Raw genomic sequence first — 17,443 nt, forward strand, 5'->3', positions numbered from 1 at the left:
AATGTTACTAATTTAGATAGCCATGGAAATGTTAAGTAAGAAGAAATGTAATTCAGGGTTTATGTGTTATGTATGTATAATGAATACATTTATGAGAAAAATGTATATATCAATGGGGTATGTTTACCTGAATAAAAACCAAGAAATATTTATCTGACCACCACCAAAGAAATCCACTATCAATATTTCTAGCTATGATTATTAAAATATCCTTATTATTTTAATTTATTATGATTATATTTTGTTATAAAATTTAACAAACACAAACATAACAAATGAAACAATTTTTATTTTGAGAAGAAGAATCCATTAGTATAGCCAACATTTAAAAAATATTTTCCAGGTGATGGGTTTTGCAGTAATTATTACCAGTTCATTACCAGTTGCCAACAGAGGGACTTTAGTGTTTCCAAGTTTTTCTAATGCAACAATGCTGCAATAAATATCCTATGATCTATATAATTTTGCATTTAGGAAAATAAATCTATATGGTAAAATATTAAATGTGAACTTACTGAATCAAAGGGTATGTACATTTAATATTTTGGTACATAGGTATACCAGTTTTCACTCTCGATAGCAAATACATAAAACTTCTGGCAAATGTGTTCTTCCTGGCAAATCTTGGAGGTGAAACAGGTGCCTCATAGTTTCAATTCGCACATCCAATATTGTAAGTGTAGTTGAACATCTTTGTCATTTTCTTAGCCTGTTTTTTAGTGAGGTTTTTTCTCTCTCACTTATTTGTAACAGATCCTTCTGGCTTAAGAAATTATGTCATTTTTGTAATAGAAATTAAAATGTATTTCTCTTCTTGTTATTTGTCTTTATCCTTTGCTTATGTTTTTCTACAAAGAATGGGGTTTTTTTACACAGTTAAATTTACAATTTTTTTTGTGTGTGTATTTCCATTATGTCATGTAGAAAGGGCCTCCCTATTCCAATATTATTTTTTAAACTCTCTGATATTATATGTATCCTGATTGACCTGAAATTTATATTGACATAAGGTATAAGGGAGCCTTTCTTTCCAGATCATTATCTATAGTTCAAATATCATTACCTGAATATTCCATATCCCTTCACTAATATATATTGTCAGATTTATCATATAATAAATGTATGTTTGTCTTTGAGTCAATTTTTATATTTTAAAGTTTGTTTTATTAGTGTTTGAGTATTCAGATGACTGTCTACTTTGCTATTGCTGGAGTGTCTTAAAATATGGTTCAAGCTAGTCCTCCCTCATTTATCTTTTTTTTTTTCAGAATTACATTGGATATTTTTGCTTGTGTCTTTTTAATACAAGCTTTAAAATAAATTTGTTTACTTTTTCATAATAATTTTGATATATGTATTTGAATTACATTAAATGTTTATATTAACTTAAAAGGTATTGACAATTTTATTTCTGACCATTTTATAAATGTTTATGTATTTCAGTGACATTTAAAAATTTTTCTTCATTTGAATTTCACACATTCTTAATAATTTTATTCCACAAGGTTTTAATGTTTTTGATACTATTAAAAATTTGTTTTTTTCTTTCATTACATTTTCTTTCTTGTTGTTTTCCATTTACAAAAATATTAATTTGATCAAAATTAAGGTTGCCTTTAGTATAGGAAGCCTTTATATATTTTGGTAATACATTTTTATTTTTAAACTTTTGATAAATGATACTACTATGATACATATACTGTGAAAAGAGCCACAGTATGACAAGAGTAGGCTCATTTTGTAATTTTCTATCAGGAATTCTGAGCCTGTTTTATTTATGAACTCATATTTTTAATTCTTGGCTTACCAAGAAATGGCATTTCTGAAATTAACATAATGCTAATCTCATCAAAGACCTGTGAAACCAACTAGCCTTCAACCCTTTTAGTTGTGTCAGTACATTTTATTTAGTCAGTTTGTCTCTGTATTCAACTCCTCAGATTTCTTTTTTTCTTTTTATTATATATTGACAAATTATAGCTGTATATACTTATGGGGTACAAAGTGGTGTTATGATTTTTGAATACAAAGCATAAAGATTAAATTACGCTAATTAGCATATTCATCACCTCAAATATTTAACATTTTTTGTGATGAGAACAATAGAAATTTAATATTTTAGCAATATTTAAATGTACAGTACTCAGTTATTAGCTGTGCAATTGATCTCAAAAAATGAAATCAAACTTCTTTCCGTCTAAGTGAGGCTTTGTACCCTTTGATTATCATCTCCCCGTTCTCCCCACTCTCTGTCCTCCGGTAACCACCGTTCTATTCTCTGATTCTATCAATTTCAATTGTTTCAGGTTTCACATATATGTGAGAACATGCAGTGTTTGTCTTTCTGTGTTTAGCTTATTTCTCTTAGCATAATGTCCTATGATTTCATACTGTCAAAAATGACAGAATTTCTTCCTTTTTAAAGGCTGAATAGTATTCCATTGTGTATGCATACCACATTTACTTTATCCATTCATCCCTTGGTGGACACTTAGGTTGGTTCTATAACTTGGCTAATGTAAATAGTGCTGCAATGAACAGGGATGTGTAGACATCTCTTTGATATACTGATTTCAAATTTGGGGGTAAATACCCAGAAGTGAGATTGCTGGATCATATGTACAGTAGATTGAATTATGTCCCCCCAAAACTCACTGAAGCTTGAATTGTGTCCCCCAAGTTTTATGTATTAGAAACTTGGCCCCCACTGTGACTGTTAAGAGGGTAGGAAATCCTATTCTGGTAATTGGAAGGTGGCACCTTGAAGGTAGTTGGAAGGTGGAAACTTGAAAAGGTGATTGGATTGTAGGACAAATGTAGTGAATGGATTAAAAATGGTGGCCAAGGGCAGAGAGCTTTAAAAGAGAAGAGTCTCTCCTTGCTCTCCTGTCTCTTTTGCTATCTCTGCTCTCTCTCTGCTTCCACCATCTTGCAATGTGAGACCCCTGGGTCACTCTCACCACCACATGATGGAAATTGGGCTGCCCAGCCTTGGAAATTGTAAGCAATACATTTCATTGTCTTTGTAAATTACCCAGTTCCAAGTATTTTGTTATAAGCAACATAAACAGACTAATACAATATGGTAATTCTATTTTCAGTTTTTTGATGAACCTGCATACTGTTTTCCATTATAATTGTATGAATTTACATTTCCACAAACAAGACACAATAGTTCCGTCTTCTCCACATCCTTGACAACACATTGTCCTTTGTCTTTTTAATAACAGCCATTCTAACAGGTGTGAGGTAGCATTTTATTGTGGTTTTAATTTACATATCCCTAATGATCCAGTGATGTTGAGAGGTTTTTTTTATGTATCTGTAAGCCATTTGTATATTTTCTTTGGAGAATGTCTATTTAGGTCCCTTGCCCATTGATTGATTAGATTTTTATTTTCTATAGAGTTGCTTGAGTTTCTCACATATTTTGGATATTAATCCCTTATCAGATATATGGCTTGCAAATATTTTCTCCCAACCCATTGGTTGTCTCTTAACTTTGTTAATTGTTTCTTTTGATGTGCCGAAGCTTTTTATTTGGATGTAATCCCATTTGTCTGTCTTTGTTTTTGTTGCCTGCACTTTTAAGGTTCAATCTAAACCAATTAGTGCCTAGACCAATGGTGTGCAGTTTTTCCCCTATGTTTTCATCTAGTAGGTTTACAGTTTCATGTCTTATGTTTAACTCTTTAATCAATTTTGAGTTAATTTTTGTATGTGGTGTGACATAAGGGTCCGACTTTATTTTTTTTCATATGAATATTCGGTTTTCCCAGCTCCTTTTATTGAAGCAACTATCCTTTTCCCATTGTATATTTTTGGCACTTTTGTCAAGGATCAATTGACTGTAGATACATGGGTTCTTTTCTGGACTCTCTATTGTGTTCTATTAGTCTGTGTGTCCCTTTTTATGTGAGTACCATACTGTTTTAGTTCCCATTGTTCTGTACTATAGTTTGAAATAAGTATGATCCTGATGCCTCCAGCTTTGTTTTTTTTGCTCATGATTGACTTTGCTATTCAGGGTTTTTTGTCTATTATGAATTTTATGATATTTTTTCTGTATCTATGAGAAATGACACTGGGATTGGAATAGAGATTGCACTGAATCTGTAATTGCTTTGGGTAGTATGCACATTTTAACACAATTAATTCCTCCAATTCATGAACATGTGATATTCTTCTATTTATATGTGTCTTCAATTTCTTTTATTAATGTTTTATAGTTTTTAATATATATGTCTTTCACCTCCTTGGTTAAATTTATTCCTAAGTATTTGTGTGTGTGTATGTGTGTGTAGTTATTGTAACTGGGATTATTTTCTTGATTTCTTTTTTTATTTAATTTAATTTAATTTTACTTCTCAAAATACATTGTAGTTGATTTTCATGCCCCTTTACTCATTCCTCACCACACCCATCCTTCCCCCCCCATGTCGTATCTGTGCACTTCACTTAAATAATTCAAGGAATTTTTGTGGTTATTCTGTCTTCTTCCCCCCACCCCCACACTTTATTTGTTTGTGTGTTTATTTATTTATTAATTTTTAGCTCCCACAAATAAGTGAGAACATGTGGTGTTTCTCTTTCTGTGCCTGACTTGTTTCACTTAGTATAATTTTCTCTAAGTCCATCCATGTTGTTGCAAATAGTAGTATTCCATTTTTTGTATAGTAGATATACCACAGTTTCCTTATCCACTCATCAGATGATGGGCATTTGGGCTGGTTCCAGTTCTTGGCTATTGTATATAGAGCTGCAATAAACATTAGAGTATAGGTATCCCTTCAGCATGATGATTTCCATTCCTCTGGTTATATTCCCAGCAGAAGAATTTCTGGGTGATATGGTAGATCTTCTGTAATTGTTTGAGGAACCTCCATATCATTTTCCATAAAGGCTGCACCATTTTGCAGCCCCACCGACAGTGGATGAGAGTTTCTTTTTCTTTGCAACCTCTCCAGCACTTATCATTCTCAGTCTTTTGGATGTTAGCTATCCTAACTGGAGTGAGATGGTATCACAGTGTGGTTTTGATTTGCATTTCCCAGATGTTGAGTGATATTGAGCATTTTTTCATGTGTCTGTTGGCCATTTGTATATCTTCCTTTGAGAAATGCCTGTTCATCTCCTTTGCCCATTTTTTAATTGGATTATTTGTTTTTTTGTTCTAAAGTTGTTTGAGTTCCTTGTATATTCTGGATATTAATCCTTTGGCAGATGTATATCTTGCAAACATTTTCTCCTACTCTGTTGGTTGTTTTTTTAATGTGTTCATTGTTTCTTTTGCTGTGCAGGAGCCTTTTAATTAGATATAATCCCTTTTGTTTATTTTACCTTTAGTTGCCTGTGCTTTTTAAGTCCTATGCATGAATTCTGTACCTACCCTACTTCCTGGATTGTTTTCCTTATGTTTTCTTTAAAGAGTTTTATTGTTTCAGGATGTATGTTTAATTCTTTAATCCATTTTGAGCTGATTTTGATATATGGTGAAAGATACAGTTCTAGTTTCATTCTCCTACATATGAGTATCCAGTTCTCCCAGCACCACTTGTTGAGAAGTCAGTCTCTTCCTGAGTATGTAGTTTTGCTGTCTTTGTCAAAGATCAGATGGGGGTAGGTGTGTGGGTTGATTTCTGGGTTCTCTATTCTAGTCATTGATCTGTGTGTCTATTTTTATGCCAGTACCGTGCTGTTTTGGATATTATAGCTTTGTAATATAGTTTAAAGTCAGGTAGTGTTATGCCTCCAGTTTTATGTTATTTATTTATTTATTTTTTGCTCAGGATTGCTTTGGCTATCTGAGGCCTTTTGTTCTTCCATTTAAATGTCTGGAGAGCTTTTTCCATCTCAGGGAAAAATGTCATTGGAATTTTGATGGAGATTGCATTGAATCTGTAGAGATCACTTGGGGTAATATGGACATTTTCACAATGTTAATTCTTCCAATCCAAGAGCATGGGATATCTTTCCATCTTCTTGTGTCATCTTTAATTTCTCTCAACAGTGGATTGTAGTTCTCTTCATAGAGATTTTTCACATCCTTTGTCAGCTTTATTACTAAATATTTTATTTTTTTGGTGGCTATTGTAAATGGGCTAGCTTTCTTGATTTCTTTTTCTGCATGTTCACTGGAGGAGTATAGAAATGCTACTGATTTTTGTGTGTTGATTTTGTATCCTGCAAATTTGCTTAAATCATTTATCAACTCTAGGAGTTTTTTAATAGAAGCTTTAGGCTGTTCAATATATAGGTTCATATCATCTTCAAAAAGGGACAGCTTGACTTCATCCTTTCCAGTCTGGATGTCCTTTATTTCCTTCTCTTCTCTATTGCTCTGGCTAGTACTTCCAACGCTATGTTGAATAGGAGTGGTGAGAGTGGGCATCCTTGTCTAGTTCCTGTTTTTAAGGGAAAAGCTTTTAGCTTTTCCCCATTCAGGATGATATTGGCAGTGGACTTATCATATATGGCTTTAATCAGGTTGAGATACTTTCCATCTATGTCTGACTTGTAGAGAGTCTTTATCATGCAAGGATGTTGAATTTTGTCAAATGCTTTTTCAGTATCAATAGAGATGAAAATGTTGTTTTTGTCTTTGCTTTTATTAACATGGTGTATCACATTTATTGATTTGCATGTGTTGAACCAACCTTGCGTCCTTTGGATGAATCCCACTTGATCATGGTGTATAATTTTCTGTATGTGTTGCTGTATTTTGTTTGCTAGGATTTTTGCAACTATATTCATCCAAGGATATTGCCCTTTAGTTTTCTATTTTTTTTTTAATTTTATTATGTCGATATACATTGTGGCTGATTATTGTTGCCCATCACCAAAGCCTCCCTCCATCCTCCCTCCCCCCCTCCCCCCCATCAATCTCCTTTCTGTTTGCTTGTTGTATCAACTTCAAGTAATTGTGGTTGTTATATCTTCTTCACCCCCCCCCCCGGTTTTTTTATTGTGTGTGTGTGTGTGTGTGAATTATATATTAATTTTTAGCTCCCACCAATAAGTGAGAACATGTGGTATTTCTCTTTCTGTGCCTGACTCATTTCACTTAATATAATTCTCTCAAGGTCCATCCATGTTGTTGCAAATGGCAGTATTTCATTCGTTTTTATAGCTGAGTAGTATTCCATTGTGTAGATGTACCACATTTTCCGTTTCCACTCATCTGATGATGGACATTTGGGCTGGTTCCAACTCTTGGCTATTGTAAAGAGTGCTGCGATGAACATTGGGGAACAGGTATACCTTCGACGTGATGATTTCCATTCCTCTGGGTATATTCCCAACAGTGGGATAGCTGGGTCGTATGGTAGATCTATCTGCAATTGTTTGAGGAACCTCCATACCATTTTCCATAGAGGCTGCACCATTTTGCAGTCCCACCAACAATGTATGAGAGTTCCTTTTTCTCCGCAACCTCACGAGCATTTATCGTTCAGAGTCTTTTGGATTTTAGCCATCCTAACTGGGGTTAGATGGTATCTCGGTGTGGTTTTGATTTGCATTTCCCAGATGCTGAGTGATGTTGAGCATTTTTTCATATGTCTGTTGGCCATTTGTATATCTTCCTTAGAGAAATGCCTACTTAGCTCTTTTGCCCATTTTTAATTGGGTTGCTTGTTTTCTTCTTGTAAAGTTGTTTGAGTTCCTTATATATTCTGGATATTAATCCTTTGTCAGATGTATATTTTGCAAATATTTTCTCCCACTCTGTTGGTTGTCTTTTAACTCTGTTAATTGTTTCTTTTGCTGTGCAGAAGCTTTTTAGTTTGATATAATCCCATTTGTTTATTTTTCCTTTGGTTGCCCGTGCTTTTGGGGTCGTATTCATGAAGTCTGTGCCCAGTTCTATTTCCTGAAGTGTTTCTCCTATGTTTTCTTTAAGAAGTTTTATTGTTTTAGGGTGTGTATTTAAATCCTTAGTCCATTTTGAGTTGATTTTAGTATACGGTGAGAGGTATGGATCTAGTTTCATTCTCCTGCATATGGATATCCAGTTATCCCAGCACCATTTGCTAAAGAGGCAATCCCTTCCCCAGTGAATAGGCTTGGTGCCTTTGTCAAAGATCAGATGGCAGTAAGTGTGCGGGTTGATTTCTGGATTCTCTATTCTATTCCATTGATCAGTGTGTCTGTTTTTATGCCAGTACCATACTGTTTTGGTTATCATAGCTTTGTAGTATAGCTTAAAGTCAGGTAGTGTTATGCCTCCAGCTGTATTTTTTTTTTGCTCAGCATTGCTTTGGCTATGCGTGGTCTTTTATTATTCCATGTAAATGTCTGGATAGTTTTTCCATTTCTGAGAAAAATGTCTTTGGAATTTTGATGGGGATTGCATTGAATTTGTATATCACTTTGGGTAGTATGGACATTTTCACAATGTTGATTCTTGCAATCCAAGAGCATGAGATATCTTTCCATCTTCTTGTATCCTCTCTAATTTCTCTCAGCAGTGGTTTGTAGTTCTCATTATAGAGATTTTTCACCTCCTTGGTTAACTCAATTCCTAAGTATTTTATTTTTTTGGTGGCTATTGTGAATGGGCGGGCTTTCTTGATTTCTCGTTCTGCATGTTCACTATTGGAGAAAAGAAATGCTACTGATTTTTGTGTGTTGATTTTGTATCCTGTTACTGTGCTGAAATCATTTATCAATTCCAACAGTTTTTTTGTAGAGGTTTTAGGCTGTTCGATATTTAGGATCATGTCATCTGCAAACAGGGACAGTTTGACTTCCTCTTTTCCAATCTGGTTGCCCTTTATTTCCTTCTCTTCTCTGATTGCTCTGGCTAGTACTTCCAACACTATGTTGAATAGGAGTGGTGAGAGTGGGCATCCTTGTCTAGTGCCTGTTCTTAAAGGAAAAGCTTTCAGCTTTTCCCCATTCAGGATGATATTGGCAGTGGGTTTGACATATATGGCTTTAATTATGTTGAGATACTTTCCCTCTATACCTAACTTATAGAGGGTCTTTGTCATGAATGAGTGCTGAACTTTATCAAATGCTTTTTCAGCATCTATAGAGATGATCATATGGTCCTTGTGTTTGAGTTTATTAATATGGTGTATCACATTTATTGATTTGCGTATGTTGAACCAACCTTGCATCTCTGGGATGAATCCCACTTGATCGTGGTGAATAATTTTACGTATGTTTTGCTGTATTCTGTTTGCTAGTATTTTAGTGAGGATTTTTGCATCTATATTCATCAAGGATATTGGCCTGTAGTTTTCTTTTTTGGTTATATCTTTACCTGGTGTTGGTATCAGGATGATGTTTGCTTCATTGAATGAGTTTGGGAGATTTGCGTCCGTTTCAATCTTTTGGAATAGTTTGTAAAGAATCGGTGTCAATTCCTCTTTGAATGTTTGGTAAAATTCTGCTGTGAATCCATCTGGTCCTGGGCTTTTCTTTGTTGGGAGCCTTCTGATAACAGCTTCAATCTCCTTTATTGTTATTGGTCTGTTCAAATTTTCTACGTCTTCATGGTTCAGTTTTGGGAGCTTGTGTGTGTCCAGAAATTTATCCATTTCCTCCAGTTTTTCAAATTTATTGGCGTAAGGTTGTTTATAGTAGTCTCGAATGATTCCTTGTATTTCAGATGAATCAGTTGTAATATCGCCTTTTTCATTTCTAATTTTTGTTATTTGAGTCTTCTCTCTTCTTTTTTTGTTAGCCATGCTACGTAGTTTTCTATTTTTGATGCATCTTTGTCTGTTTTTGGTATCAGGGTGATATTTGCCTCATAGAATGAGTTTTAGAGAATGGCCTCTATTTCAATCGTTTGGAACAGTTTGTAGAGAATTCGTATCAGTTCCTCTTTGAAGATTTGGTAGAACTCTGCAGTGAACCCCTCTGGTCCTGGGCTTTTCTTTGTTGGGAGCCTTCTGATAACAGCTTCAATCTCTTTTATTTTTATTGGTCTGTTTAGAAATCGTATGTCTTCTTGGCTCAGTTTTGGCAATTTGTATGCATACCGAAATTTATACATTTCCTCCAGATTTTTGAATTTGTTGGCAAATAGATGTTTATAGTAGTCTCTAATGATTCCTTGTATTTCTGAGGTGTCAGTTGTAATATCACCTTTTTCATTTCTACTTTTTGTTATTTGGGTCTTCTCTCTTCTTAGTCTTGCTAAAGGTTTGTCTATTTTATTAATCTTTTCAAAAAATCAACTTTTTTGTTTCATTGATCTTTTGCATTGTTTTTCGTGTTTCTATTTCATTGAGCTCTGCTCTGATCTTAACTATTTCTTTCCATCTACTAACTTTATGTTTGGATCGTTCTTGTTTTTCTAGATCTTTAAGGTGAAGTGTTAGTTTACTTACTTGCCATATTTCCATTCTTCTGAAGTAAGCATTTACTGCAATAAATTTCCCCCTTAATAATGCTGTTGCAGTATCCCACAGGTTTTGGTATGATGTGTCATTATTTTCATTAGTTTCAAGAAATTTTTTGATTTCCTGTTTAATTTCTTCTTGGACCCACATGTCATAAAGTAGAATGTTGGTTAATTTCCATGAGTTTGTGTAGTTTTCAGAATTTTGTTTATTATTGATTTCTAATTTTAATCCATTGTGATCAGAAAAACTACATGGAATAATTTCAATTTTTTGGAATTTGTTAAGACTTGCTTTGTGACCTAATGTGTGGTCTATCCTGGAGAATGTTCCATGTGCGTGAGAAGAATGAATATTCTGAGGTTGTTGGGTGGAATGTTCTGTAGATATCTACCAAGTCCAATTGGTCTAAAATATTGTTTAGATCTTGTGTTTCTCTGTTGATCTTTTGCCTAGATGATCTGTCCAATGATGAGAGTGGGGTGTTCAGGTCCCCCGCTATCATGATGTTAGTGTCTATTTCTTTCTTTAGTTCTAATAGTTTTTGCTTTGTTAATCTGGCTGCTCTGACATTAGGTGTGTATATATTTATGATTGCTATGTCTTCTTGATGGATATATCCTTTTATCATTATATATTGGCCACCTTTATCTCTTTTAATGGTTTTTGCTTTAAAGTCTATTTTATCTGATATATGAATAGCTACTCCAGCTCGTTTTTCATTTCTATTTGCATGATATATCTTTTTTCTTGCTTTCACTCTTAGTCTGTGTGTGTGTTTACAGGTCAAGTGAGTCTCTTGGAGATGGCGTATTGTTCGGTCCATCTTTTTAATCCAGCCAGTCAGTCTGTGTCTTTCGAATGGGGAATTTACATTCAGAGTTATTATTGAAAGGTGTTGATTTGCTCCTAGCACTTTTACTGATTTTTCTTTAGATGTCTTAAGTATCTTTTGTTCCTTTCCTTCAAATTTTCTGTTTGTCTTCTGTATTTGTTGGTTTCTTGGGGTGATAGATAAACTATTTCTTTTCACTTTTGTTAGCATTTTTGTTTTGCTGGTAGGTATTGTTCTTTCTTGTATTCATGGCAGTGATGGTTGTTCTTGTGGTATCAAACCCAGTAATTCCTTGAGAATTTCTTGTTGGGCTGGTCATGTGGTAGTGAACTCCCATAGTTTTTGTTGTCTGAGAAATATACTATTTGTCCTTCATTTCAGTAGGATAGCCTTGCTGGGTAAAGTATTCTTGGCTGGCAATTTTTGTCCTTTAGTGTTTCAAATATATCTTCCCATTTTCTGGCTTTTAAAGTTTCTGATGGAAAGTCTGATGTTATTCTGATTGGGGCTCCCTTACAGGTAACTTGCTGCTTCTCTCTTGCAGCTTTTAAGATTCTCTCTTTGTCTTTGAATTTTGTCAGTTTGATTATCATATGTCTTGGAGAGGACCTTTTTGGGTTGAATGTGTTTGGTGATCTTTGGGATTACTGAATCTAGAGATCCTATACCTGGGAAGTTTTCTGCTATTATCTTATTGAATATGTTTTCAATGCCATTTCCTTTTCCTCCCCTTCTGAAATACCCATGATTCGGATATTTGAGTGCTTAAGGTTGTCAGTTGTCTCTCTTAAATTTTCTTCAATTTTTATTGATTCTTTTTTCTTTTTTCTGGTTTGTCTGTGATAATTCAAACAGCCTGTGTTTGAAGTCAGAAATTCTTTCTTCTGCTTGCTCAAGTCTGCTGGTTAAACTCTCTGTTGTGTTTTTTATTTTGTTGAATGAATCCTTCAGCTCCACAAGCTCAGCTAGGTTCTTTTTCAAGGCATTGATTTCTTTGTACATTTCTTTCTTCAGATCCTGTATATTTTTTCTCATTTCATTGTGTTGTTTCACTGAGTATTCTTTTGTCTCATTTAGTTTCCTTAGAATATTTACTCTAAATTCCTTATCTGTCATTTCAAAGACTTCCTGTTCTATAGGATCTAACACTTGAAAGTTATTAATTTCCTTCAGTGGTGATGGACTTTCTTGATTTTTCATATTTCTCTTTTGTTTCCTTTGTCATTGTTGCTGGGGGTATCACAGTCCACTCATTTCACCCTAATGTCTGGCTTGGATCCTGAAGGGTCTGCTGCTTCTGGACAGCAGAAACTAGCCTGGACCGGAAGTCCCGCCCCACCTTCCTTCACCAGCTGGTCAGGTGGTGTGGGAGGCCAGAGCCTCTCAAGTCACTCTCAGAGATGGAGACGGCCTAGGCCAGAATTCCCGCCCCACCTGCCTTCACCAGCTCAGCTGACTCAGAGTGTGGGAGGCCTGAGGCTGTCACGTCTCTCAGGATGGCAGGACCAGCCTGCAGCAGAAGTCCCGCCTGCCTTCTCCCGCTGGCAGGCTCAGGGCGTGGGGGCCCAGAAGATCTAAAGTCTCTCTATGGAATGGGGAGCAACCTGACCTGGGGTCCCACGATGGGTGGCTCCTGTCCACTCCGGCAGAGATTTGGGGTCTTCTATCACTGCTCCTCAAAGCTGCAAATTGGTTGCTCTGTAGGAGAGAGTGACACCAGGAACCGACTACTCCGCCATCTTGACCGGAACCCCAGTAGCTCTTGATTTCTTTTTTCAAGTTTGTTGTTAAAATAAAGAAATGCTACACATTTTTACATGCTGATTCTGTATCCTGCAACTTTACTGAATTGGTCGATCAGTTCTAATAGATTTTAGAGAAACCTTCAGGGTTGTCTATATATAAGATCATTTTGTCTGTAAGAAGGGACAATAAAACTCATTCCTTTCCAATTTGAATGCCTTTTCTTTCTCTCTCCTGTCTAATTGCTCTGGCTAGGACCTCCTGATCTGTATTGAGTTGAAGAGGCTAGGGTGGGCATTCTTGTCTTGTTCCACATCTTAAAGGAAAAGCTCTCAACGTTTCCTATTGAGTATAATGTTAGCTGTGGGTTTGCCATGCATGGCCTTTACTGTGTTAAGATATGTTCCTTTTACACCTAATTTACTGAAAGTTTTTATTATAAAAGGACGTTGAATGTTGCCAAATGCTTTTTCTGCATCTAGTGAAACGGTCATTGGTTTTTTTCCTTTATTCTGTTAATATGATGTATAATATTTATTGATTTGCGTATGTTAAAACTTCCTTGCATTAATAAATCCCAATTGATTGTGATGAATGATCATTTTAATGTGTTGTTGAATTTGCTAGCATTTTTTGAGGATCTTCGCATTTATGTTCATCAAGGATATTAGCCTATAGTATTCTTTTCTATTGAAGACCTTATCTGGCTTTGGCATCGGGATAATTCGGGCCTTTTAAAAGGAATTTAGACGTATTCCTCCTCTTCAATATTCTGGAATAGTTTGTGGAGAATTGGTATTAGTTCTTCTTTAAATGTTTGGTAGAATTCAACACTGACACCATCAGGTCCTGGGGGGATTTTTTTGCTGTTGTTGGCTGACTTTATTGCTTCAATCTCCTTTCTTGTTATTAGTCTATTCAGATTTTCTGTTTCTTCAAGTTTCAGTCTTGGTAGGTTGGATGTGTCTAGGAATTTATTCATTCTTCTAGGTTATCCAATTTTTGGCATATAATTATTTATAATCATCTTTTGTAATCATTTATATTTATATAGTGTCAGTTGTAACATCTCTTTCATTTCTGATTTTATTGATTTGAGTCTTTTCTCTTTTTCTCTTAGCTAGTCTAACTAAAAGTTTGTTAGTATTGTTTATCTTTTCAAAAAAACAACTTCGTTTTGTTGATACCTTATATGTTTTTCTAGTCTCTATTTTATTTATTTATCTTCTGATCGTTGTTATTTCTTTCCTTCTGCTAACATTGGGTTCAGTTTGCTCTTTTTTTTTATTACGTTGAAGGATAATGTTAAGTTGGTTATTTGTGATCTTTTTTTTCTTTGATGTGGGCATTTATTGCTATAAACTTCTTTCTTAGAACTACTTTTTCTGCATCCCATGAGTTTTGGTATGTTGTACTTCCATTTTTGTTTGTTGCAATATATTTTTTAATTTTCCTTTTGATTTCTACTTTGACCCCTTGGTTGCTCAGGAGCATGTTCTTTAATTTACATGTACTTGTAAATATTTCAAAATTCCTCCTGTTATTGATCTCTAGTTTTATACTATTGTGGTCAGAAAAGGTATTTGATATTATTTTAGTCTTCTTAAATTTGCTAGGACTTGTCCTGTGGCCTAACACATACTCTTTCCTGGAAAATGTTCCATGCGTGCTTGATAAGAGTGTGCATTCTGTTACTGTTGGATGAAATGTTCTGTATGTATCTGTTAAGTCTATTTAGTCTAATGTGTTAAAGTCCAATTTTTTTATTTCCCTACTATTGCATTAATTAATTAATTACTAAGACCAGGGGACTTCAAACACCACTTTCAGGTGCTCCACTGTCATATATATATATACAATTTCTATATCCCATTGATGAATTGACCCCTTTATCATTATATAATGTCCTTCTTGGTCTTTTATTACAGTTTTTGACTTAAAGTTTATTTTGTCTAAATATCACTCCTCCTACTCTTTTTTGCCTTCCATTTGCATGGAATATCCTTTTTCATCCCTATTCTTTCACTCTATGTGTGTCCTTAAAAGTAGAGTGAGTCTTTTATAGGCAGAATATAGCTGGGTCTTTTTATTCTATCCATTCATTCACTCTATGTCTTTTTATTGGAGGATTCAATTCATTTATATTCAAGGTAACTATTAGTAAGTAAAGATTTACTACTGCCATTTTGGTAATTGTTTCCTTTTTGTTTTGTTTTGTTTTTGTAGATACTTTGTTTCTTTCATCCTCTCTTGCTTTCTTGCATTGTGGTTTGATGGTTTTCTGTAATCATTATGTTTTGAATATTTTTTTATTTTTGGTTGGTGCATCTCCTATAGATTTTTTGCTTTCAGGTTAAATGAGGCTTACCAAGAACTTATGACAGTATATTTCAAGCTTATAGCAACTTAACTTTGATCATCTATAACAACCCTACACATCCCCTTTCTCCACAATTTATGTTTTTGAAGTCAGAATTTACATTGTTTTGTAATGTATCCCTTGACAGGTTGTTTTTTAGCTATCTCTGTTAATAATAATTTTCTCCCTGTAGTGGATTGAATGTCCCCCCCAAAATTCATTGAAACTTGAATTGTGTCCCCCAAGTTATATGTATTAGAAGCTTGGCCCCCACTGTGACTATTGTTAGGGTGGAAAATTCTATTATGGTAATTGAAAGGTGGGATAGGAGGAGATTAGATTGTAGGACCACAACGTAGTGAATGGATTAAAAATGGTGGTCAGCAGCATGATTCTGAGGGCTTTAAAAGAAAAGCCCTCTCTCTCTGCTTCCACAATTTCTGCAATCAGATACACTGCCATTACTGGTTAGTCTCTCTGCTTCCACCATTTCTGCAATGAGGTACCCTGCCATCACTGGTTAGTCTCTCTGCTTCCACCATTTCTGCAATAAGGTACCCTGCCATCACTGGTTAGTCTCTCTTTGCTTCCACAATTTCTGCAATGAGATACCCTGCCATCACTGGTTAGTCTCTCTGCTTCCACCACTTCTGCAATGAGATATCCTACCATCACTGTTGCCAGCACCAAGACCCTCACCTGATGTGTCCCCTGGATTTTGGACTTCCCAGTCTCAGAAACTGTAAGCAATAAATTTCATTGTCTTACAAATCCCAGGTCCAAGTATTTTGGAATAAACAACAGAAAGGACTAATATACTCCCTTACCCCTCATTCTAGGGATAAAGTTACTTTACACACCACCATTACAGTCCCAGGGTATTCTGAATAGTGCTCAGTATTACTTATGCCACGGGGTTTTGTGCTTTTGTAAGTTTTGAACCTTTTGTTTCAGTTTTTAAAAGCTCCCTAAGCAATTTCTGCAAGGCAGACCTAGTAGTAATGCACTCTTTTAGCTTTTGTTTATCTGGTAAAGTTTTTATTTCTCCCTCATTTCTGAAAGACAATTTTGCCGAGTAAAATGCTCTTGATTGGTTGCTTTTATTCCTCCAGAATTTTTAATATGTCATGCCACTGTCTCCTGGCCTGCAGGGTTTCTGCTGAAAATTTCACTGATATTGAGACTCTTTTGTATGCAATATATTTCTTATCTCTTACAGCTCTCAGAGTTTTTTCTTTCTTTGATATTTGATAGTTTGATTATTATGTGTTGTGGTGTAATCCTTTTTGGATAAATTTGATTGGAGATCTCTGCACTTCCTGTACCTAAATGTTGGCTTTTTTCCTCAGATTAGATAAGTTTTTACACATTATTTTATTATGTATATTTTCTTGCCCTTTTTCTCCTTCTTCCCCTTTATAAATTGCTGTTATGCAGAGGTTAGCTCTCTTGATGGTGTCCCATAATTCCCATAGACTTTCTTCATTTTTTCCCAATGAAGGAAGAGAAGAAAGCAACATACAGTGACAGCAGATAGGACAGGGTGCCCAGGGGCTACAGTGGTTAAACTTGTAAGAATTTAAGTGCCTACCAGGGAGAAGAGTTCATTTCAGTAAGGACAGCCAATACAACCTTTACAAATATTAAAGACTTTCTCAGGAAATGCTTTGTGTAGAACTCTTCTTTATTACCTAGTAAAGAGTGAGATCCTGTGGACAGATGGGGTTGAGGTTGTAAATTTGGCAGGAAGAACAAAAAGTCATCATCATTGAAAGGAACTGAGCAGGGCTCTGTTCTAGGTGTGCAATATCCAGTAGTGAACAAAATGATACATTTTTCTTCCCCAGGAAGCTCTGTTGTAATGGGGAGACAGGCAATAAACAAAACAAATAAGCAAAAAACATGTGTATGTTGGATGAGAGGAAGTGCTCGAGAAAAGAAGCGGGAATTAGTGATAGTTAAGGGCTGGGAGTTGAATTTATATATAGCATATTCTGAGAAAGAGACAAAATGGTGATCAGTGACCCTGATGAGTACAGAGTTAGTGAGTTCTTTGGAGCTAAAGGCAGATTGAATAGAGGAGTGATTGGAGAGAAGGAAGAAGAGATAAAGAATGTAGCTTTCTATCAAGCAAGGGAAGGGGACATCTGG

This window comes from Cynocephalus volans, chromosome 8 (genome assembly GCF_027409185.1).
Source record: "Cynocephalus volans isolate mCynVol1 chromosome 8, mCynVol1.pri, whole genome shotgun sequence".
NCBI classification, from domain to species: Eukaryota; Metazoa; Chordata; class Mammalia; order Dermoptera; family Cynocephalidae; genus Cynocephalus; species Cynocephalus volans.